Source organism: Hylobates moloch, unplaced genomic scaffold (assembly GCF_009828535.3).
Source record: "Hylobates moloch isolate HMO894 unplaced genomic scaffold, HMol_V3 SCAFFOLD_14, whole genome shotgun sequence".
Taxonomy (NCBI): domain Eukaryota; kingdom Metazoa; phylum Chordata; class Mammalia; order Primates; family Hylobatidae; genus Hylobates; species Hylobates moloch.
Genome location: NW_026652289.1, coordinates 82904043 through 82927930, shown reverse-complemented (window position 1 = coordinate 82927930; position 23888 = coordinate 82904043). Strand labels below are relative to the sequence as shown.

Genomic DNA, 23888 nt, shown 5'->3' with positions numbered 1-23888 from the left:
AGGACTATGTGTTTTAGCTAAATTCCTTGCATGCCGTGGGCCTTAGAAGCTGGACAATTTCAGAAATGAAAATCACCCTTTGAAAGTTATTCACAGTTTAGTATTAAGTGAAAGAAGTTAAGTGGGAAACTAATTTGCTCATTTTAAAAAATGGGGCTACTTGGGAAAATATTTTAAATGGCATTTTAAGTGTTGGGATTTCAGGTGAAATTTCTTATCTTATTTTTGTTTTTTGGTTTTCTTCATTTTCTGCCATGAATATTATTTGTTTTGTAATGAAAAGGTATATATAAAAAATTTATTGTGAGTTCAAACAATGCTATGTGTCAGCATTAATCATGAAAGTACACTAAAGAAACATTTTGGTCTTGGTTTTGCTGCTATTTTACAAAAGCATTCACTATTTTTTTTTGAATGAGAAAACATTTATTCCAGCTCCAAACAGCATCCCAGGGCCGGGCATCTCCCCCACGACTTTATAATACATTCGGCACAGACAGAGTCTGGGAGCCATGGGGCACCTCTCCCCTCCCCAGGCTTCCTAAGTAACAACTGCAGAATATTTACATAAAGCTGGGTGTTGTCAGGCAAAGCCCTTCCCTGCTGCCAGGGGTAGGAGCAAGGAGGAAGTGCCATGAGCACCAGCCCCGCCCTCACACCATGGGAGGCAGCCCAGAGGCCGCGGGCACAGGGTGGTGGCCCCCAGATCATACAGCAGTGGGCACAGGGGAAGCAAACCTGAGTAAAGACACAAGAGCCTGGTCCGGCTCCGCTGCACAGGGCAGGTGTGACGGCCCCCACGAGTCTTTGGCAGAGAACGCAGATAATAGCGGCTCCCACGCACGGCCTGACCCGGGCCGGGAGGAAGCTGAGGCACTTGTCAGTAGCACATGGGTGCCTGCTGGCTTCTAGCCACTCCAGGCAGGGCTGGGGTCATTAAAAGCAAGGAAAAACACTAGCTAAAAACCGTTTCCTAAAAGTGCCCTGGAGGAGTGAGCGGCTGACTGAAGCCCTCTGGGTACAGGCACTTGGGGTGTGGCTCTGCCAGCCCCCGCCAGGCTGTAAGGCTCCTTAGCTGTGTGTCAGCTGCACAGGATGGAACAGGTGAAAGAGGGGGACTGGCAGTTCCAGGAGGCTCATGGGAAAGTCCAGGGCAGAGGGGAGGGCCCTCTCTGTCCCCCTTCCCACCCTAACCGCCACTCAGTACACAGGGGGCGGCTGGTAGCCCTCGGTGGTCTCCGCATTCTGGGTGAAGGGTGGCTATTGGTAGTTGTCCACAGATGCACCTGGGTAGGAGGCGTAGGCAGTGTTGGGGTCCGGAGTGGGGTCGACGTAGTTCTGGATGAAGTCGTCCACGCCAGCCTTGTAGCGCTGGTAGGCCAGGGAGGCCAGCACACCCCAGGAGAAGATGGAAAAGAAGCTGAAGGTGATGGCTGCCCTCGCAGAGTCGGCCCCCACCAGCAGGTCCTCCGGGTCGGTGACCGCCCACTGGTTGGTGAGGAAGCAGAAACCAACAAACCACAGGAAGGTCCAGAGAGCTGAGAAGAGCAGGTCACCAATGACGAGGTACTTGCGGTCAGTGGGGTTGCTGATCTGGGGGAAATACGCGTCGACCACCAAGAGGAAGGCCGAGGCCAGGAAGGCCAGCACCCCGATGGCACTGCCATAGCAGCAGGCATCCTCGTTGTGGTTGAACACGCAGTACATCTGCTTAGACTTGTGGGTGTTGCTGTAGCCCTCGCCATAGATGCGGGAGAACACGATCAAGGTGAAGACTGTGGAGGGCGGGAAGGCGGGGCCCGGGACGCTGGACGCCGGCCCGGCTCGCCGCCAGGCTCCGGACGCGGCCGCTGCCACCTGTCGCGCTTGTGGGCTAGGGGTCCCGCCGGGCCTGGCGGCGGGGGCTCCCCGGGGTGCCCCCGGCCCGCCTTCCCCTGGCTCACCAAGCACACGGCGCGCGCCACCACCTGCGGCTGCGTCAGGAAGGGCCGCAGGTCGAAGGAGCCGCCCGCCTTGGCCACGCCGTAGGCCCCGCTCTCCATGTCACCGTCGCTGCCCAGCATTCAGTATTTAAATACTGTAACATTTTCCCATCTTTTCTTTTTAAGAAAATTAAAACTGAGTGTGAGAATTTCTCTCACATTCAATAAATCATACCACTTTGCGTTATAAATCATATCACTATAATATATGAAGGTTTTCTTTAAAGATTTGTTAATTCAGTAAGCAAAGCAGGACAGACACATTATGAATTTTAAAAAATAACTTAGGCCTAAATATTAATATTTATTCTTCAGACCCTTTATGGTTGAGATATGACATCTACTAGGTCAAATCTACTTTATTGTTGAGATATGACATCTACTAGATATGCTATCTACTAGATCAAACCTAGATTCTTAGGTTTACACAGGCCAGACAAATCAGTGTCCCTTCTGTAAAATAATACTTGAAGCAAGAAAAATATATAGAGATTCACATTGAATCTGGTTTATGTTTAAACTAGACTTAGTCCTGTAAGTCTGAAAATATGCTTATAATTACAAGTATTCTTAAAACGTGTGTAAGTGCCTTTTTATGTTTGAATTTGATCTAAAAGTGCCTACATTGCCCATAATACTCTCGAGTTTTCATAGGAGCAATAGTTCCCTAAAAAATTTTTTTTCTCCGCATTCCATAAATCTCATTAAAGACAATTGTTTTCCAATAACATGTACCATGTGAAAGGTATTTATTTTCCAGACTGCATTTACTGGAAGAAATGCACAAACCGCAATTGTTCAGAATAGGAAAAATATAAAATAGTGCTTAGAATCTTACGGTAGTATCCAAAACTACCCAAGTTGCTGTAATTATTGTGAAAAAAGTAATCACAGTATTTGTTCAATATTTAAAAACACAATTTATTGAGAATCCATATTGAACATATCTGAATTCTGGGAACATTTTAAAATTTAATATTGTCATATGAGCTACTAATACTTTGTTTACATTTTCTCTGTGAACTCACCCTTCTAACAGCTTACAGTTAAAGTGTTTGTAATAGACCACTGACCTGGCTTTGCTGGCTTCAGGCTACAGAAAACTACGGTCCTCACTTAACACAAGGGTAGAGATATGTCACCACTAGATGGTACTATGAGGTAATTATTAAATTCCACATTATTTCAACGTAGCATTGACAGTGATTTTTTCTGCAAGGAATAAATCACTCTTACTAGTATTACCATTCCCATTAGCACCATCTACTCCTAACTTTAACTTCCTAAATCACCCCAGTAGGAAGAAACGACAGCCTTTGATTCATAACAAAATCTTTTACATAAAGTTTTTGAGGTTAAATAAAATGTGGCTTCTGGGAAGTGATATTAATTCCCCATTTTCTTTCACAATTACCTTGAAGCTCAACAATATGTAAAGGAATGTAAACAAGAGTTTTCATAGCCAACTGAGCGATTAAAAGACAAAATAGCATTAACAAAAACCAGTTTTGCCATTCTTCATGGTATATATAGTTGACAGCTAAAGCTTTTGTTTATTTTCATTGTTAAGTCTTACTAGGAAAGAATGTTTTGGTAGATAGGGTGAATTTTGTCTTTATCGATATGGTTCAAACAGCCAGCCTGTGGTTAATACTCTGTTTAATCCAAGCATGCAGTTCCCAGCAGCTTCTCCGATGGGCATTAGCACTGGGCTCAGTCACCCAGGAAAACACAATGGTTTCACTTCAGAGAGTATTTGAAGCCAACTGCACTCTGTGCTGCTAAATGTTGCCATTTTTCACTGAAAAGAATTCCACACTAATCATGTGTGAAGGTCATTTTGATTCTGGTTTGTAATACGTAGATACTGTTCCTATCTGCTTTTGTGGTCAATTGGTAAGAATGGTAATTCTCCAAGGCCTAAGTCAGCTCAGCTCACAGTAACTGCATTAGGAAAACTGTTTCCCCTTCAACCAACCCAGCATCTGAAAGATTCACATCAGGTCAGAGAGCAAAAATAATATAGACAAAAATCTGTTAAATAGGAAATACATTGACTTGGAAAATCCCCAAATTAAATAACTGAAAAGTTATGTTTAAGTTTATAAATCTTTTAATATTTTCATTATGAAAGAACATGTTCCAGTAATGATTAATCATTTAGTTCAGTACTCTGAGAATTAAAGAATGCAGCCAATTTATAATAAGGAAATATTTCATTGTTGTCTAAATAAAAATTTGAAAATTGAATGTTTATTGAACATCATAGTGCAAAGTGTTGTGGGGAATGCAAAAATGTAAAAGGTAATTCTTACCCTCAAGAACACATGTGCACACATCCTCATTAAAGAAGACAAGCATGAGGCCAGGCGCAGTGGCTCACGCTTGTAATCCCAGCACTTTGGGAGGCCGAGGCGGGTGGATCACGAGGTCAGGAGATCGAGACCACGGTGAAACCCCGTCTCTACTAAAAATACAAAAAAATTAGCCGGGCGTGGTGGCGGATGCCTGTAGTCCCAGCTACTCAGAGAGACTGAGGCAGGAGAATGGCGTGAACCCGGGAGGCGGAGCTTGCAGTGAGCCGAGATCGCGCCACTGCACTCCAGCCTGGGTGACATAGCGAGACTCCGTCTCAAAAAAAATAAAATAAAATAAAATAAAATAAATAAATAAATAAATAAATAAATAAAGAAGACAAGCATGAATTGTTTAAAACAGTACAAGGCCCCATATACCTAGATAGCAGACTGTCAGTCAGCAATGTTTAGGGTGTTGGATAAAAGAAGGCTCTTTGTGAGCAAGCATGAAGAGAGACTTCCTGGAAGCAATGTGACTTGAGCAGCTCACAGATCACTGGTTCCTGCCCTGGCTGTGTATTGGAATTGCATCTGGAACATCAAAATACACTGATGCCCGAGCCCTGCCACAAGGGATTCTGATTTAGTTTAGCTGGGTGCTCCCAGGTGAATCTAATAAATCATTGCCTTAGTGTTGGTCAGATGTCTGGCTGATGGTTCAAGAATAGAGCTTGAGCCAGAATGTAAATCAACCACATCGCTTCACCCAGTGTTTAGTTCTGTTGGCGATGGTCTCGTGACATGTTGTGAGCCATGAAAGAAGCAGTTGGATGACTTCCCTTCTGGTGCAGGGTTCTCCTCTTCTTGGGGCCACATGTTGGGGCTGGCATGACTTTCCGTTTAGTTCACATTTCCCCCTTTTCAATGCACTTTATGTTTGTAAGTAAAAAATCAATCTTGGCCGGGCGCAGTGGCTCATGCCTGAAATCCCAGAACTTTGGGAGGCTGAGGCAGGCGGATCATGAGGTCAGGAAATCGACATCATCCTGGCTAACGTGGTGAAAACCGCGTCTCTACTAAAAATACAAAAAATTAGCCGGGTGTGGTGGCAGGCACCTTTAGTCCCAGCTACTCGGGAGGCTGAGGCAGGAGAATGGCGTGAACCTGGAAGGCGAGCTTGCAGTGAGCCGAGATTGCGCCACTGCACTACAGCCTGGGCGACAGAGCAAGACTCCATCTAAAAAAAAAAAATCTTCCAATCTTCAGGCTGGGCACAATGAATAATGCTGTAATCCCAGTAACTTGGGTGGCTGAGGTGGGTGGGTCGCTTGAGCCCAAGAGTTCAAGACCAGCTTGAGCAACATAGCAAGAACCCATCTCTATAAATAAATGTAAAAAAATAAATTCCATCTTCAATTTTGTTCTTTCTGTATTCTACAGCCTTGTCTGCCTGTGCATGCCCTTTAGCATAGGACCTGCTGCAGAATATGTGTGCCATAAAATTTTTTTTGACTCTTTATTGTGGAAATTTTCAAACACATACAAAGTAAACACAATAGCATAATAAACCCCATATGTGCCAAATACCCAGCTTCAACATTCAGCATTCTGCCATTCCAGGGTCTTCTGTAGCTCCCCCCACTCGCCTGCCCTTACTCAACCATTAATATTTTTACAGTTTTATTGGAGGTAAAATTGACATATATCAAAATGCCATAATGACAAAGTAACAAAATTTAAGTATATATATATATATATTTTTTTTTTTTTTGAGACTGAGTCTTGCTCAGTTGCCCAGGCTGGAGTGCAGTGGCACAATCTGGGCTCACTGCAAGCTCCGCCTCCCAGGTTCACGCCATTTTCCTGCCTCAGCCTCCCAAGTAGCTGAGATTACAGGCACGTGCTACCACACCCAGCTAATTTTTTTTGTATTTTTAGTAGAGACGGGGTTTCACCATGTTAGCCAGGATGGTCTCGATCTCCTGACCTGGTGATCCACCCGTCTTGGCCTCCCAAAGTGCTGGGATTACAGGCATGAGCCACTGTGCCCGGCCTATTTTTTATTTATTTATTTATTTTTGAGATGGAGTCTCCCTGCGACACCCAGGCTAGAGTGCAGTGGTACCATGTCAGCTCACTGCAAACTCCACTACCCAGGTTCAAGTGACTCTCCTGCCTCAGCCTCCCAAGTGGCTAGGATTACAGTCATGCACCACCAAGCCCGGCTAATTTTTGTATTTGTAGTAGAGATGGAGTTTCACCATATTGGCCAGGCTGGTCTCAAACTCCTGACCTCAAGTAATCCACCCACCTTGGCCTCCCAAAGTGCTGGGATTATAGGTGTGAGCCACCGCACCCGGCCTTATTTTAACAAACACACACCTCTGTAACTCACACCCCTATCACGATATAGAGCATTTCCATCACTCCAGAAAGCTCCTTCATGTCCCTTTCCAGGTAACTAACCAGGAGCAACTAGTATGACCTTTATTTTATCCACTTTAGATGAATTTTGCCTATTCTAAAAACTCATCTAAGTGGAGCCCACAGTCTTTACTCTTTTGTGTCCAGATTCTTTTGCTCTACATAATTTCTACAAGGCTCATCCATTTATTAATAATAAATATTTTTGGCTGGGCACAGTGGCCTGTAATCCTAGCACTTTGGGAGGCTGAGGTGGGTGGATCACTTGAGGCCAGGAGTTCGAGACCAGCCTGGCCAACATGGTGAAACCCTGTTTCTACTAAAAATAAAAAATTAGCCAGGCATGGTGGCAAACGGCTATAATCCCAGCTACTTGGGAGGCTGAAGCACAAGAATTGCTTGAACCTGGGAGGCAGAGGTTGCAGTGAGCTGAGACCACACCACTGCACTCCACCCTGGGTGATGGAGTCAGACCCTGTTTTGAAAAAAAAAAAAAAGAATGAGAATGAGAAGGAAAGGAGAGGAAGAGGAAGAAGAGAAAGAAGAAGGAGAAGGAGGAGAAGCAGGAGGAGAAGAAGGAGAAGAAGGAGAAGGAGAAGGAGAAGAATTTTTTGACTTCCAGACTAGAAAGTGACAGTGAGAGCAGAGGGCTCACAGTAGAGAACAGATTGGGCAAGCAGGTTGGCCTCAGTCTGTGGAAGTCCTTGGAAGTCAGGAAAAGGGACTTTTACTCTATTTTCCTGGCACCAAGTTAACAGCCTTCTTCATAATTGCTGAGCAGGGCCTGGGAACTGATTCTCTGCCACCATGTCCCACTCTCCACTGCTTTCATGAGTCACCACTGTGCCACTGAGTAGCGGTGCCTATTGCCAACGCTACTTGGAGCTGGCGCATGCACATCCCCTCTTGAAGAGCTGGCATAACTCCAAGTCCCATCCCACACCCCCTGGAAGGATGGGAAGACCAAGCTCAGAACTTGGCACATGCCTCTGAAAGATCGTTCACGCCTCCTTGAGGTGGTGGAGCTGGAAAGGCAAAGGTCAGGAAGATCAGTCAGGAAGCCATGGGCCAGGGCTGGGTGCCAGGAGCAGTCGGGGCCCTGATTTGGTAACTTTGGACCTGGCCCTATATTGCTAGGGAAAGGAATCAAATTATCTTACAGGGCTGCCAAGGCTGTTTTGATTTGTGCGGGTGCCATGCAAGGTCAGAAATGCCACAATGCAACTATCAAATGCAGGAGCGATAAAAAATTTGCTGACCAGATCAGCTTAGACATGCAGCACTTAGGTTCTGGAATAGAAATCCAGGTCAGGGACACAGAAGAATACAGTCTGGACCCAAGCCAAGTTTGGGAGCACAGGAAGTCCAAGGTGAAAGAGTGAGTGGAGTGTTATTTCCCAGCAAAAAGCTAGAGCAGGATTAGACTGGAGACACAGTTGTCCAGCAGGAGAAAGGGTGCCTGGAGGCACGTACCAAACAATAGCTTCCTCCCTAAGTGGCCCATTACCTTCTCTCAAATTCCAGAAAAGCATAAATTTTGAGGCCTTAGAAGGGTGGGAGAACTTCTAGGTGCCTTATGGTAACTGATAGGATCAAAGAGTTGGAAACTGGGTGTATTAATTGTCTGTTGCTGCATAACAAATCACACCAAAACTTAGTGGCTTGAAAAGCACATTTATTATTTCATAGTTTCTGTGGGTCAGGTATCCAGCTACAGTTGAGTTGGGTTATCCAGCTCAAGACTTCTCACAAGGCCACTGCTAGTAAAGAATCAAGAACCTCATCCTAACATCTTGCAAAGAACTGAATCCTGCCAACAACCATGTGAGTGAGGTTGGAAGTAAATCCTTTTCTTGTTGAACCTTCAGATGAAACCACAGCCCTGTCTGACAGCCCTGCAGCAGACTCATTTGTTTTGCAGACATGTGCAATGAAGCTAAGAATACATGTCCTGAACATGGTCAAAACAGGATGCTTCCTAATCCATGTCCATGGCTTGCCTTCTTTCTAGAGCTCTCCCATGGCTCACATGGCTGTGAATTCCCGTTCCGATGCCATGCCATTAGTTCATACACCATGATTGACTGAATTCATCATCTGGGTCCTAAATGATTTCCATCCTCCTGTCCTATTTTGGTCAAGAGTATTTCTACTTCTCCAGTCCCCTAGTATGGTAGGCAGCTTCCAGCATGGCTCCCAGCGATCCCCGTCTCCTTGTCTTCGTGCCCGTGTGTAGTTCCTTCTCCTTGTGTATATGGGCTGGACTCAGTGACTTGGTTTTAATGAATAAAACACAGCAAGGGTAATGGATGCCACTTTGGAAATTAGATTATAACAGACAGTGACTTCCATCTTGTTCAGACTCTTTTCACATGCTTTCTCTGACAAAGCAAGCTGGAGAGAGTCACATGGCAAGAAACTGAGTTCTGGAACCAATACCCCCCAGATGTCAAGGGATGACTGTTTTGTTATTGTTAGTATTGTTGCTTTGAACAATTGTTCATCAGAAGAGATCAAAGCTTCGGAAACCATTTTGGCTCTTTCCGCTCCTGTTTCCAGTAGAGCTAATCCCTATATCGTCTTCTTTATGACTGTGAGATTCTCATCTTCATCTCATTCTCCACACCCCTCCTGGGTTCAGGCCTTGCTGTCCTCAGGCCAGGGACACATCCAGCCCTCATGCTTGTCTCCATGTGCCCCTCTGCTTGCCAGGTCTCCCTTCTAAAACACTTCTTGTCACCTCTGTATAAGGCACAGTTCAGGGTCACTCTTTGTGTAAGGCACAGAGCTCTCAGCCCACCCTTGGGGGCTCCTACTGCCACCCCTTTGTCTTTCCCGGCCAAGCCTCACCCAGCCAACCCCATGGTCCCTCTTCCATGCCCACTGCTCTGCTGATCTCTGCCTCTGTGTCCTTCTCCTCTCGTGTGCGTGGAAGCGGTGCCCAGTTCCCCTGTCTCTGAGACCTCCCATCCACCAGGATCGTTTACTATTGACTTTCCTCAGCACTTTTGTGCTTGATATTTCCACCCTCTCTTTCTGTCTTAAATATTGACTTGAAATCATTATCTAGTCATTTTTTAATCATAGATATCACTCACTGAAGATACAGTTAATCTTCACAACTGCTGTGCAAAGTAGATGTGATGATCTCCATTTTATGACTGGGGAAACTGAAGTTCAAGGCCACACAGCTAATAAGAGTCACTGCCAATATCCAAGCCCAGGCCCATATACTCGTTCCTACCCAGGGCTCCACTGACTTCTCCTCCACTTGATTGGGAAACACCCTGTTCTCCAAATCTTCTGAATCCTCACAATAATTGGAGATTTTACTCTAGAGTAGAAAACAAAGTGATATGTGCAAATTTCTGACAGACACATACATTTCAACCACAATTTATTAAATATTGACCAAGTTAAATGGATAGCAAGGTTAATTTATATTTTGTAAAAAAAAAAAGTAATGAAAATGTTATATTTTTGGTGACACTGCATGTCCGTATCAAATATAGGTGTTGAAAATTTTCCATTTCTGGTCAGTTAAGTCTGACTCTGTTCCATTAAATATCTACATTAAATGAAGTACCATACTGTCTTAAGATTTATGCATTTATATGAATAGACTCCAGGGTGTAACACTTTAATCTATAAAAAGTACTAACTAAAAGTAACCGTTGCCATGGCAACACACTGCATGCATTAGTAGCCTTCAAAGGCAAAGCACTTTTGGAAATGAGCATTTACTGATGCCCCAGACAAACCGAAACTCAATGGAATGGATTTTAAATCACCGTTAACACTTGGAGCTTCATTCCTAGGTTTAAAGTAGATCACAGAGCTTCACAGCACATATATTATTTTTCACTTAAAGGAGAGTATTTCATTAGTGAGTGACTGCTGATTTTCTATACACATTTTGAGAAACTCAAAAAGATAGATTTTAAAGTGAATCTAGAGAGCAAGGTCCTAGAAGAGCTATGAACATTTGGCAACACAAGAGTAAGGAAGAATAGAGCACTCTCCCTGCATGAAGTCATTGCACAAAGTCAGAGTGATAAGACAATTTGGTCCCAGCAGAGGAAACATAAAGAGATGGATGCAGCCTGCAAGAGCCCAAAATTGCCCTCATGGACCTTGGATGGGCACAGGAAAGCAGTGGCACACAAGACCCGTTGGGAGACGATGGATGTGTAGATGAATCTGTTAACAGCAATGATGGGGAAACCCCCTCATTAGATGGAGAGCATAGAGTTGGATCCCTGCCCCACGCTGTGTAACAAAGGCAAAGTCCTATTGGATTCACTACCCACATATGAGAAGGAAATCCACAACCCAGATACCAAAAGGTGAGGGGAAATGTCTCTGAGACTTCAGGGAAGAGATTTCTTAAACAAGACTCCAAATGCACATATTACAGGGCAAAATATGATGAACACAACCATATAAAAACTAAACATTTGTGGTGTGTTAGTCCATTGTCACACTGCTCTAAAGAACTAACTGAGGCTAGGTAATTTATGAAGAAAAGAGATTTAATTGACTCATAGTCCTACAGGATGTACAGGAAGCATGGCTCGGAGGCCTCAGGAAATTTACAATCATAGTGGAAAGCGAAGGGGAAGCAGGCACATCCTACTATGGTGGAGCAGGAGAGACAGCAAAGGGGGAAGCGCCACACACTTTTAAACCATCAGCTCTCGTGAGAACTCGTGAGCTGAGGTAGGAAGATGGGCAGCACAGTGAAACACCATCTCTACAAAATTTTTAAATTGACCAGGCATTGTGGTGCATGCCTACACTTCTAGCTACTTGGGAGGCTGAGGCAGGAGGATTGCTTGAGCCCAGAAATTCAAGGTTACGGTAAGCTATGGTCACACCACTGCACTACAGCCTGGGCGATAGAGCAAGATCCTGTCTCAAAAAAAAACTAAACATTTCTGTTCAGCGAAGACATCTTAATCAAAGTTAGCAGAAACAATTTCCTGGAAGAAGATATTTGAAATGAATAAAATTGACAAGGGATTAATATACAGACCAACACTATCCAAGAGAATTGGCTATGATGATGGAAATGGTGTAGGTCTATGCTGGTCACTGGATAGTTGTGGTTACTGAGCACTTGAAATGTGAGGAGGGTGACTGAGGGGCTAAATTTTTAATTCTATTCAACTTTAATTATTATTATTATTATTATTATTATTTTAGATAGAGTCTCTGTCACACAGGCTGGAGTGTAGTGGTGCAATCATAGCTCACTGCAGCCTTGACCTCCTGGGCTCAGGTGATTCTCCCACCTCAGCCTCCTGAGTAGCTGGAATTACAGCTGTGCCACCACACCTGGCTAATTTTTATATTTTTAGTAGAGATAGGGTCTTGCCATGTTTCCCAGGCTGGTCCTGAACTCCTGAGCTCAAGCACTCCACCTACCTTGGCCTCCCAAAGTGCTGGGATTACAGGTGTGAGCCACCACGCCCAGCCTAATTAATTTCAATAGCCACATAGGACTAGTGGCTAACATATTAGCACAGATCTAGAATATACAAGTAACTCCTACAAATCAATAAGAAAAGAGAAAACTCAAAATATGAATAGGCAAAAAGAAACAAATGACTTCATCTTAATTTCTTACCTTAATTCTCCTCTTCTTCCTCCACTTCGTTGCTTATTTTATTTTTATTTTGTTGTCTTTCTTTCTTTCTTTCTTTCTCTTCCTTCCTTCCTTCCTTCCTTCCTTCCTTTCTCTCTCTCTTTCTTTCTTTCCTTTCTTTCTTTTTGAGACAGTCTTGCTCTGTCACTAGGCTGGAGTGCTGTGGCGTGATCTCGGCTCACTGCAACCTCCACCTCCCAGGTTCAAGCAATTCTCCTGCCTCAGCCTTCCTAGTAGCTGGGATTACAGGCACGCGCTACCACACCCAGCTAATTTTTGTATTTTTAGTAGAGACGGGGTTTTACCATGTTAGCCAGGATAGTCTCAATCTCCTAACCTTGTGATCCACCCACCTGCCTCTCCCAAAGTGCTGGGATTACAGGCATGAGCCACTGTGCCCAGCCCCTGTTGTATCCATTTCTATAATCCACCCCAAATCCCTTTTTGGCAGTGAGATGGAGCATAAATATATATGACAACAACGCCCACTCGTGGATGGGCTGATCTGATTGAGGCTGGTCTCACTGGGTCTTTGAGCTTTTATGAGTTGGGCCTGCACTGGCTGTGGGGAGGAAAGGGGGCAACATCCTTACATCATGTGCAGAGGCCCTGTTATCATGGCAAACTGTTTATGCAAGTCTGTTGATCAACAGAAATCCCAAAGACTCCTAAGACAGTGAACAAAGGACTCCGCTGTTTTTTCAGCTCCACACAGGCTGACACTTAGAGGACATGTTGCATTCTTCTGTGATTTTTACACAACTGAGAAGAAATTTTAACTTTGTTTAAAGCTAATACATCTTTTACCTGGCGTGGTGGCTCACACCTGTAATCCTAGCACTTTGGGAGGCCGAGGCGAGAGGATCACTCGAGCTCAGGAGTTCAAGGCCAGCCTGGGCAACATATTGAGACATTGTCTCTATTTAAAAAATAATAATACAGCTAATACATTTTTAGTCAAAGAGAAAATGGAAGAAATGGCAATTTATTACTTAACTGAACAAGAATAACATTTCATTTTATTCTTGTCATCGCACCCTCAGAGAAACATAATTGAGGTGGAAAGATCCAGAGGAAAGGAACCAGTGACAATGAGGACAGAGGGCTCTCCATGGGAAGGTGAGAGAGAATTTGGTTCTCTGTGCCGTGAAGATGGGATTGGAGCCATACACGTGAGTGCGCCACACATGTGACTCAGCCATGCAAGTCCCTGAATGATACAAGTGAATGAAGGGGAAATGTGGATAAAACAAATATTGTTTTGCTCAGACAAATGCTTTCAGGAAGAAACTTTGTTTCCTCTATTGGACAACAATAGGTAGTTTCTACTCCAAAGGTATTAATTTTTTTTTTTTTTTTTTTTTTTGAGACAGAGTCTCACTGTGGCCCAGGCTGGAGTGCAGTGGCGCGATCTCGGCTCACTGCAGGCTCCGCCCCCCGGGGTTCACGCCATTCTCCTGCCTCAGCCTCCCGAGTAGCTGGGACTACAGGCGCCCGCCATCTCGCCCGGCTAATTTTTTGTATTTTTAGTAGAGACGGGGTTTCACTGTGTTAGCCAGGATGGTCTCGATCTCCTGACCTCGTGATCCGCCCGCCTCGGCCTCCCAAAGTGCTGGGATTACAGGCGTGAGCCACCGCGCCCGGCGGTATTAAATTTAAGGATATGAAATTGTCAGTTTTGCAGGACAAAAACAGCCAACAAAAATGGCGATTTCACCTGGTTCAACACGGTCCTTAACTAGAAAAGGCATCAGAGCCTGCCTGAGACATGAGAAAAGAGGTCATAATCTCTCATTACAGTGAGGTCTCAGGACCCCAGCCTGGAAAGAAAGGGAATTGGTTAGCACCCAGATCCAGAGTCAACGTTTCAGGGAACCAACAGGCAAGCCTCAAGTCCAAAAGGGTGTAAACAGAGAGGCCAGAACCCGACCTTCAGCACAGCGTCTGCAGTGGAAGTCAGCCACGCAGTGAGGAGTACTGAGCAAAGAGCCTTCAGGTGTCTATACCATAAAAGAAAAAAAAAAAGGAGCTAGGAAACCCCCAAACCATCCAGACAATAGACAATAGAGTCCATTGATCTTTAAAACTCCAAGTCCAGTTTTGAGGTTTACATTTACTTTTGTTGAATTGCTTCATCTTTAGACTAAGTGAAGGCAGCTATGAGACCATGCCCCAGTTTTTTTAGGTAACTCCACGAAGACAATGCACCTTCCTCAGAGATGTTCCCACACTGACTGTGCAGTAGCTCCATCCAGATGGGTCATAGTGCTCAGAGGTGAGGTGTGGGTGCTCAGAGCTCAGGTTGTGGGTGCTCAGAGCTCAGGTTGTGGGTGCTCAGGGGTGAGGCAGAAGCCTTGCAGAGGAAGGCAGCTTTGAAAGAAGTGTGGGGGAAAGTGCAGGAGGATCCATTTCTAAACTCCCATTTGATTGGCTGTGAAATTTCTTTCATTTTATATTTTGTAATGCAAAATAATGGTGTCTGTTTTTCTTTCATTAAAAATGCATCATAGGCCAGGTACGGTGGCTCAGCCTGTAATCCCAACATTTTAGGAGGCCAAGGCAGGGAGATTGCTTGAGCCCAGGAGTTCAAGACCAGCCTGGGCAACATAGCAAGACCCCCATCTTTATAAAAAATTTTTTTAAAAATTAACTGGACATGGGGGCATGCACCTGTAGTCCCAGCTATTTGGGAGGCTGAGATGGGAGGACGACTTGAGCTCAGAAGGTCAAAGCTGAAGTGAGCTATGTTTGAGCCACTGCACTCTAGCCAGGTGACAGAGTGGGACCCTGTCTCGAAAAAAAAAAATCATAAAGGCATCCAAACCAGAAAGGAAGAAGTAAAATTATGTCTGTTCTCAGTCATGATCTTATATGTAGAAACCCCTAAAGATTCCACAAACTATTAGAACTAATAAACAAATTCAGCAAAGATGCAGAATATACAGAATATAAAATCAACATATAAAAATCAGTTGCATTTCCATACACTAAAATGAACAGTCAGAAGAGGAAACTAAGAAAATAATTCAATTTCTAATAGAATCAAAAGTAATAAAATACTCAGAATTAACCAAGACTCAAAAGACCTGTACACTGAAAACTACAAAGTGTTTCTGAAAGAAATTAAAGAAGATACAAATAAATGGAAATACAGTACATGTTCATATAGTTAAGAAGTCCATACTATCCAGAGCAATCTACACATTTAGTGCAATCCTTGTCAAAATCTCATGGATGTTTTCACAGAAATTAAAAAAAAAATCATCCTAAAATTCGTATGGTATTTCAAAGGATCTTGAATGGCCAAAACAGTCTTGAAAAAGAATAACAAAGTTGGAAGTCTCACATTTCTTGATTTCCAAATTTATTACAAAGCCATAGTACCTTTATGGCATAAAGACACAAATATAAATCAGTGGAATTGAATAGAGAGCCCAGAAATAAACCCTCCCTCCCATGTATGGTTAAATGATTTTCAACAAGAGTGCCAAGATCATTCAAAGGGGGAGAACAGTCTTTTCCACAAATGATGCCAGGAAAACTGGATAGCCACATACAAAAAATAATGAATTGGATGCTTTCCTTATACTATATACAAAAATTAACACAAAATGGATCAAAGACCCAAATATGAGAGCCAAAACTATATAAGCCTGAGAAGAAAACATAGAGGAAAATCTTCGTGATACCGAGTTTGGCAATGATTTCTTGGCTATGACACCAAAAGCACAGGCAACAAAAGTAAAAATAGGTAAATTATATCAAAATTAAAAACTTTTGTCCGTCAAAGGACACAGTCAATGGAATGAAAAGGCAACCTATGGAATGGGAGATAATATTTGCAAATCATACATCTGACAAGGGGTTAGTATCCAGAATATATAAAGACCTTCTACAATTCAACAACAACAAAAAGATAACCCAGCTTAGAAATGGGCAATGGACTTGAACAGACAGATATCCAAATAATGTATATAAGTGTACAAAAAGCATAGTCAAAGATGCTCAACATCACTGATCAATAAAGAAATGCAAATTAAAACCACCATGAGATACCACCTCATACCCATTAGAATAACTGCTTGCAAAAAAAAAAAAAAAAAAAACAAAAAAAAAACAGAAAAAAAAAAGTGTTGTAGAGAATGCAGAGAAATTCAAATTTTTGTGCCCTGTTGTTGGCAATGTAAAATGGTGCAGCAGTTTTGAACAATGATAGGGCAGCTTCTTAAAAAATTGGAGAATTACCATATGATACAGCAACTCCACTTCTGGGTATATAACCAAAGAATTGAAAAGATCGCGAAGAGATATTTGTACAATCATGTTCACAGCAGCAATGTTCACAATAGCCAAAAGATGGCAACAACTCACATGTCTATCAACAGAAGAATGGATAAGCAAAATGTGGTCTATGCATACAATGGAATATTATTCAGCCTTAAAAAGAAGGACAATTCTGACACATGCTACAACATGGATGAACCTTAAGGACATTATGCTAAGTGAAATATGCCAATCCAAAAGGACAAATACCGAATGATCCCATTCATATGACCTCTCTAGAGTAGTCAGCTATAGAAACAGAAGGTAGAATTGTGTTTGCCAGAAGCTGGGAAGAAGGGAAAATGAGGGGTTGTTGTTTAATAGGTATAGTTTCAGTTTTATGAGATAAGTCCTAGAGATTGGTTACACATTAATGTGGATATACTTAACACTAGAGAACTGTACACTTAAAATGGTTAAAATGGTAAAGTTATGTCATGTGTATTTTACCACAATTAAAACTTTTTAAAGCATATATCATGAAGAAATATCCTATTTAGTTCTCCAACATCTTTAAGCGATTTAATAATTGTTTATGGTAACACATGATTTAAATGTTTAACATGAGACTACATTTATATAAAACTTCTTGTACAGTCATTTGACTAAATTTTCCAATCAAGTTAGGTGAACTACTCAATGATTTTCTTGTAGAAACTGCAAAAACCACCCCTTTGATTTAGACATCCTCATGGTATAATTTACAGATTTGAATTAGTTGGTGGGAATGTAAATTAGTACAGCCATTATGGGGAAAAGTATGGAGGTTCCTCAAAAAAAACTAAAAACAGAACTACCATATAATCCAGCAATCCCACTGCTAGTATATACCCAGAAGAAAGGAAATCAGTATATTGAAGAGATATCTGCATTCTCATTTATTGAAGTGTTATTCACAATAGCCAAGATTTGGAAGCAACCTAAGTGGATATCAACAGACAAATGGATAAAGAAAATGTGGTACGCATACACCGTGGAGTACTATTCAGCCATAAAAAGAATGAGATCCCGTCATTTGCAACAACATGGATGGAACTGGAGGTCATTATGTTAAATGAAACAAGCCAGGCACAGAAAGACAAACTTGACCTGCTCTCACTCATTTGTGGGAGCTAAAAATTAAGAAAATTAAATTCATGGAGATAGTAGAATGATTGTTACCAGAGGCTGGGAAGGAGGAGAGGGAAGATGGTTAATAGCTACAAAAATATAGTTAGATAGAATGAATAAGATCTCATATTTGATAGCACAACCGGGTGACTACAATTAACAATCATTTATTGTACATATAAAAATATCTAAAGTAGTATTATTAGAATTTTTGTACCACAAAGAAGTGATAAATGCTTGAGATAAAGGCTATGCCATGTTCCCTGATGATTATTATGGATTGCATGCCTGTATCAGAATATCTCATGTACCCCATAAATATATACACCTACTATGTACTGACAAAAATTAAAAATAAAATACAATAAAAAGATTTGAGGCCAGGTGCAATGGCTCACACCTGTCATCCCAGCACTTTGGGAGGCCAAGGCAGGTGGATCACTTGAGCTCAGGAGTTCACAACCAGCCTGGGAAATACGGCAAAACTTCATCTCTACAAGAAATACAAAAATTAGCCAGGTGTGGTGGTGTACGCCTGTGGTTCCAACTACTTAGGAGGCTGAGGTGGGAAAATGGCTTTGGCCCTGGAGGCAGAGGTTTTAATGAGCCATGATCACACCATTGCACTCCAGCGAGGGGAATAGAGTGAGACCCTGTCTAAAATAAAAAAAGATTTGTGTTAGAATAAAATTCAAACCAGCTTCAGCCACCAAATTTTGGTCTTCAGCACGTCTCTTCACTTCCATAAATCTCAGTTTCCTCATCTGTAGTGTGGATTGCTTTGAAAATTGAGTGAAAATATGAGTGTCTGTTTTCTTCTTGCATCAGATTTTCATCCACTTTCCCCTCCCTTTCTTAGGCTGGTTCAGGATATTGGGTTCCATGATGTAATCCCAAAGTACAGAGGAAAAAGTGAGCCAGAGTCTTAATCACAGGCCCATTCCTGGGCACAAAGCAATACCGATAGAATCTTCTAGGGGAGGAGCAAAGAAGTGAGGCCAAGAGCAGGCAGCTGGGGCAGCAACCGCAGGGCCTTCCCTGGCCCTGCAGCCCACCGGGACTGCAGCCAGCCACTTCTGGTGGGCTCTGTTCAAGGTTCTCCACCTTCCTCCAGATCCGGGTTGTAGTAGTAATTATGGTGACCTTCATTTTCAAAACCTGAACCACAGGTCCCTGGAGGTCATGGTGAGGTGAGAAAGGGAAAGTCTTGCCCCTCTTTCCAGGGCTTTCCTGAAACTCAAGGGGAGAATTATGCTTTAAAGTTACTTTAGAGCAGTAGTTTTAATGTGCTTAGTTTCCTTTTGCCTATGGGAAGCAAATTTCTTCTAAGAAATCTTGAAATATTTTTGCTCATCTTGTATCTTTGAATACAATGATTTTCTTTGTTTCGTTTTTGTTTTTGTTTTTGTTTTCTTTCTTTCTTTCTTTTTGAGACAGAGTTTCGCTCTTGTTGCCCAGGCTGGACTGCAACAGCATGATCTCAGCTCACTGCAACCTCCACCTCCTGGGTTCAAGTGATTCTCCTGTCTCAGCCTCTGGAGTAGCTGGGATTACAGGTGTGTGCCACCATGCCTGGCTAATTTTTTTTTCTTTTTTTTTTTCAGTAGAGACAGGGTTTCACCATGTTGGCCAGGCTGGTCTTGAACTCCTGATCTCAAGTGATCTGCCCACCTCAGTCTCCCAAAGTGCTGCTATTACAGGCATGAGCCACTGTACCCAGCCTGGATACAATGATTTTCTTTAGCATAAAATGCAATGTAATGACATAGAGGTTGTTGATGTGCGGAGATTCAATAACCCACTCGTAATGTAGTAACTTGCCCCAGCAGCCTGTTATTTGCCTGGAGATAAAAATAGGTAGAGATTTCAATGTCAGAGCAAAGAGCCGCTTATTGTATCTATTTAGTGTGTTATAATTAAAACGGTTGTGAATTCTGCAGCTTCATTTTGCAGAGGTTGAGAAAAACTTTTTTCAGTTTGGTTCAAGTAAATTCACACTTCCCGGATCCCATTTTGTGTTTTAGGATCTAAAAAATGAACCTAAGATTAAAAACAAAATGCAACCACACCATTGTGGTATGCCTGGCCCTGTGTAGAAACTGAAGGAGTGTGCGCGAAGCCCAGCAAATATCCAAATGACACATTCATAAGCTCAGCTGAAGCTTTGTAAGTAAATTCTAAACCAAGGATGTTGTTATTCACACACGCTTTTCTTCTCAACTTTCAATTGAGGTCAGCTCCCTGACCCCATCTTCAACTCTACTCTCACCTTTGAGATTGAGTTCTTTTTTGATCAATTCAACTATTATAAGAAAAAAGAGAAAGAAAACATTGCCAGTGAGAGGAGGTCACCGAAGGGGATTCTGTCTATTTACCACCCAGAGTGTTTGGAGCTGGCTGGAGCCTTAGAGACGGTGGGGACATTTGCCCTTGGGGTGCCCTAGAACAGCAGCTCAATCTCCGTCTTGAGGAATCTTCCACTGGGCAACAGGGAGCACCTCCTTTTCTCTCTTCCCCAGTGTAGTCCAGAAGTCAGCCCGTTTGCTCCAAGGCACTGACTCTTGAGGACATGCTAAAAGGACCTGGGCGCAGTTGGAGGTCATATGGCTGTAGCAGTCATGTCCACCACAGTGGGTCCTGTGGGGGCTCTTCCTGCCTCTCTCCTGTGTCCTGACCTCCCAGAGCCTCCTGGTCCTGCTGCTCCTGAGGGTAGAGTCAACACTTGGCATGCATCTGTGGGTATGAATGCCTCCAGCAAGAGTGTCTGGTGGTTTGGGAGAAAATAACCTTGATATTTAAATAAAACCAATCCAATCGTCCCATAGACAGTTTTTTTTTCTTTTGATAAACATAGAAATTCACCCTTCTAGTCTTAAAGCTTGAAACTTACATTTGTTTTATCCGAGTTCCTTCCTCAGGAAAGGAACTTCAGGCCTCTCAAAAAAAGTACCAAAGAACTGAAATTCACCAGACCGTCACATCAGACAATAAGATGTGGGACCCCTCACTCACCGTGATTGCTTCCTTGCCCCTCCCTATTTCCCATTTTCTTACACACGGTTACATTTCTTCTCTGCTATATAAACCCCTAGTTTTAGTTAGTCAGGGAGATGCATTTGAGACTGAGTTCCCATCTCCTCTGCTGCAGAACCCGATTAAAGCCATCGTCTCAGTCACTGGCTTTCTGTACCACGAGCTGCAGGACCCAGACCAAACTCCTGGTGTTTCAGTAACAGAAACAAACTTGGGGTTGGATTCCAGTTCTGCCTCTTGCAGGATGTGTGTCCTTAAACAAGACTTTCCCCTCCATGTCTTCTTTTCCTCATCTGTGCAGTGGGCACAGAGGCCCTGCCTGGTGTAGTTACTCTCAATGAAACCTGAATGTGGGAGCACTGTTTGTACTGTAAAATGCTACACATCAGAGAATTGATTTTACTGTTGTAGACCAAAAGCCTTCAAGCCACGCCAGACTTGGATTTGAAATGGCTTCACTGACTTGTGCCCTCACCCTAGACTGCTAAAAGTGACATCACCCATCCTTCCTCTGCCTGAAAGGACAGCAGTCAATCAGGCTTCAGGATTGGTTTGATCCAGGCACCCCAGTTTCTTCTGGGCCATCCCTCAAGTGTCTGCCCCATCTTTACTTTCCCCTGTAGTGGTGTCCAGAGAAGGCAAAAGAGACTTCTTCCACAGCTCTCTCAAGAGAAAACAAAATTCCCTGGAAAGCCCAGCAAACTTCTCAGCATGTCCATTGGCCTGAGTTGGGTTTCATGCCCCGTTCTGAACTGACCTCTGGCAAAGAGAATGGGTCACCCTTTGACCAACTACTCCCAGACCTGGGGGTGGAATCCACTTCCCCTGCGTCACATGGATTCCATGAAGTGTGTTTGTGGGTAGGTAGGGGAAAGGGTGTGGTGCTAAAGAACTGCACAAAATCGGAGTTCTCTTAGAAAGGAAGCAGTGGTGAAGGGATAACATATGTACAGAGAAGAGTCTGGGTGAACACACGTATGTTCAGTGTATGCCCTATTTTTTAAAAAAAAAGGGGGGGATGAGAAAGGGAAATATACAAATATACAAGGGAAATATACAAATATGTTATAAATACAAATATACATATTTGTGTATGCAAAAAATATATTTGGAAGAATAAGCAAAGAAACTGTTCATGTGGCTTTCTCATGGACAGGACCCAGATATCTGGAGATAGGGATGAGAGAGAAACTTTTCACTCTACACTCATTTATATTGTTTAAATTTTGAACCATGTGAATATATTGCTAATTCAAAAATAATTAATAAGCCAATTTTTTTTTTGAGGTGGAGTCTTGCTCTGTCACCCAGGCTGGAGTGCAGTGATGCAATCTTGGCTCACTGCAACCTCTGCCTCCTGGGTTCAAGCGATTCTCCTGCCTCAGCCTCCCGAGTAGCTGGGATTACCACCACGACCAGCTAATTTTTGTATTTGTAGTAGAGATGGGGTTTCACAATATTAGCAAGGCTGGTCTCGAACTCCTGACCTCGTAATCTGCCTACCTTGGCCTCCCAAAGTGCTGGAATTACAGGCGTGAGCCACCGCGCCTGGCCAATAAGTCAATTTTTTTAAGTGGAATTCAGAAACATGAAAGTGTAATGGAACATAGGCACTACACATCTGGACGCTCTTAAGGACTTTGTTGAGAATAAGGTGAAGCTATGCCTTCTTATTCATCCTAGGGCCCAGTGGATAACTGTTAGCCATAATATTCACACACACACACACACACACACACACACACACACACACCAAACATTAATTTTCAAAGGCAATGCAGTCTGAATTCATGCTTAAGAAGCGAAATCATCTAACTGGTTCATAATCTGAGCTACAGTCTCTGCTTCCAATGGGAGAATCATTTTTTTTTTCTATTCCAAACCTCTAAAACCCAGCGATCCTCAACCAAGGGTGATTTCACTCCCAAGGGACATTTGACAATGTCTGAAAACACTTTTGGTTGTCAGAACTTGGGGGCATTTAGTGGATCAAGATCAGGAATGCCGCTAAACATCCTACAATGGACAGCACAGCCCCCCCAACAAAGAATTTATCCAGCCCAAAATGTCAATAGTGCCAGTGTTGAGAAATCCTGCTTTAAGACAAAAAGTACCAGAAAAGAGCACAGGAATCAAGCCTTCAGTGGCCACCATTTAGTAAAATGCCTGTCTTTGAAATGGTCACTTGCCTTACTCTCAGCTGGCTAAAATTCTTACACATGAAAAAGGAAGCAACGTGGAAAGTGATGCTATCCTGGAACATGAGATGCCCCATGACTTAATGAGGTAAAGACATCAGCCTCCCAGTCAGAGAGAGGTTTGCTTCATTCACTTTCAGGGAACGCAGCAGCCATCCAGCTATGAGGCCAAGCTCTTCCTTCTTAGCACTCTACTCGTGAGCAGTTGGATGTTTTCTTTGGATTAATGTTCCAAAGTGCCAAGCATTTCTCTAAAGTGTATAAGTATATCGAATCCTCACACCAGCATTTTGAGGTAAAAACATACTTATCTCCACTTCCCAGGTAAGGCTCTTAGCTTGCCACAGTCACATACCTCAGAAGTTGCTGAGCTATTATCTGATCCCTGGCATCTGGCTCCATACTCCGAGGGCTCTACAGCCTCCATATACTCAAACCATAATACACCTCCATGTACCTTTGTGAGTACAATAAATTACCAAGTGTAGATATTACAGAATTGTCCTCCAAAAAGATTACTCTGATATATTTTCCAATGAATGATCCATGGGAGTGACTGTTTTACACATCCTCATCAACATTGGGTATCACCAATTTTTTAAATCTTGTAGTCGGCCATTAGCTCTGTGTTTCATTTCCTCAGAATGAGGTTGTGCATCTTTTCTTGTGTTTATTTGCTCTTAGTATTTCTTTTTTCTGTGAGATCCTTATCCTATTTTTTACTGCTGTTGATTGTTTCAGATTGATGACTTCTTTGTTTGCTAGGAACACTTAACCATTGTTCGTCATGTATCACAAATATTTTGCTCAAATTATTTTTTATATTTTTTATTGTACTTTTCTTTTTCTGAGTAAAGGATCTTAATTTTTACAT

The 23888-nt window shown here is 42.9% G+C and overlaps 1 pseudogene; it reads right to left on the bottom strand.

The window, feature by feature from the left end:
• Positions 1 to 1200: 1200 nt before the first annotated feature.
• Positions 1201 to 23441, bottom strand: LOC131381107 (putative synaptogyrin-2 like protein; annotated as a pseudogene).
• Between the last annotated feature and the right edge of the window lie 447 nt (positions 23442 to 23888).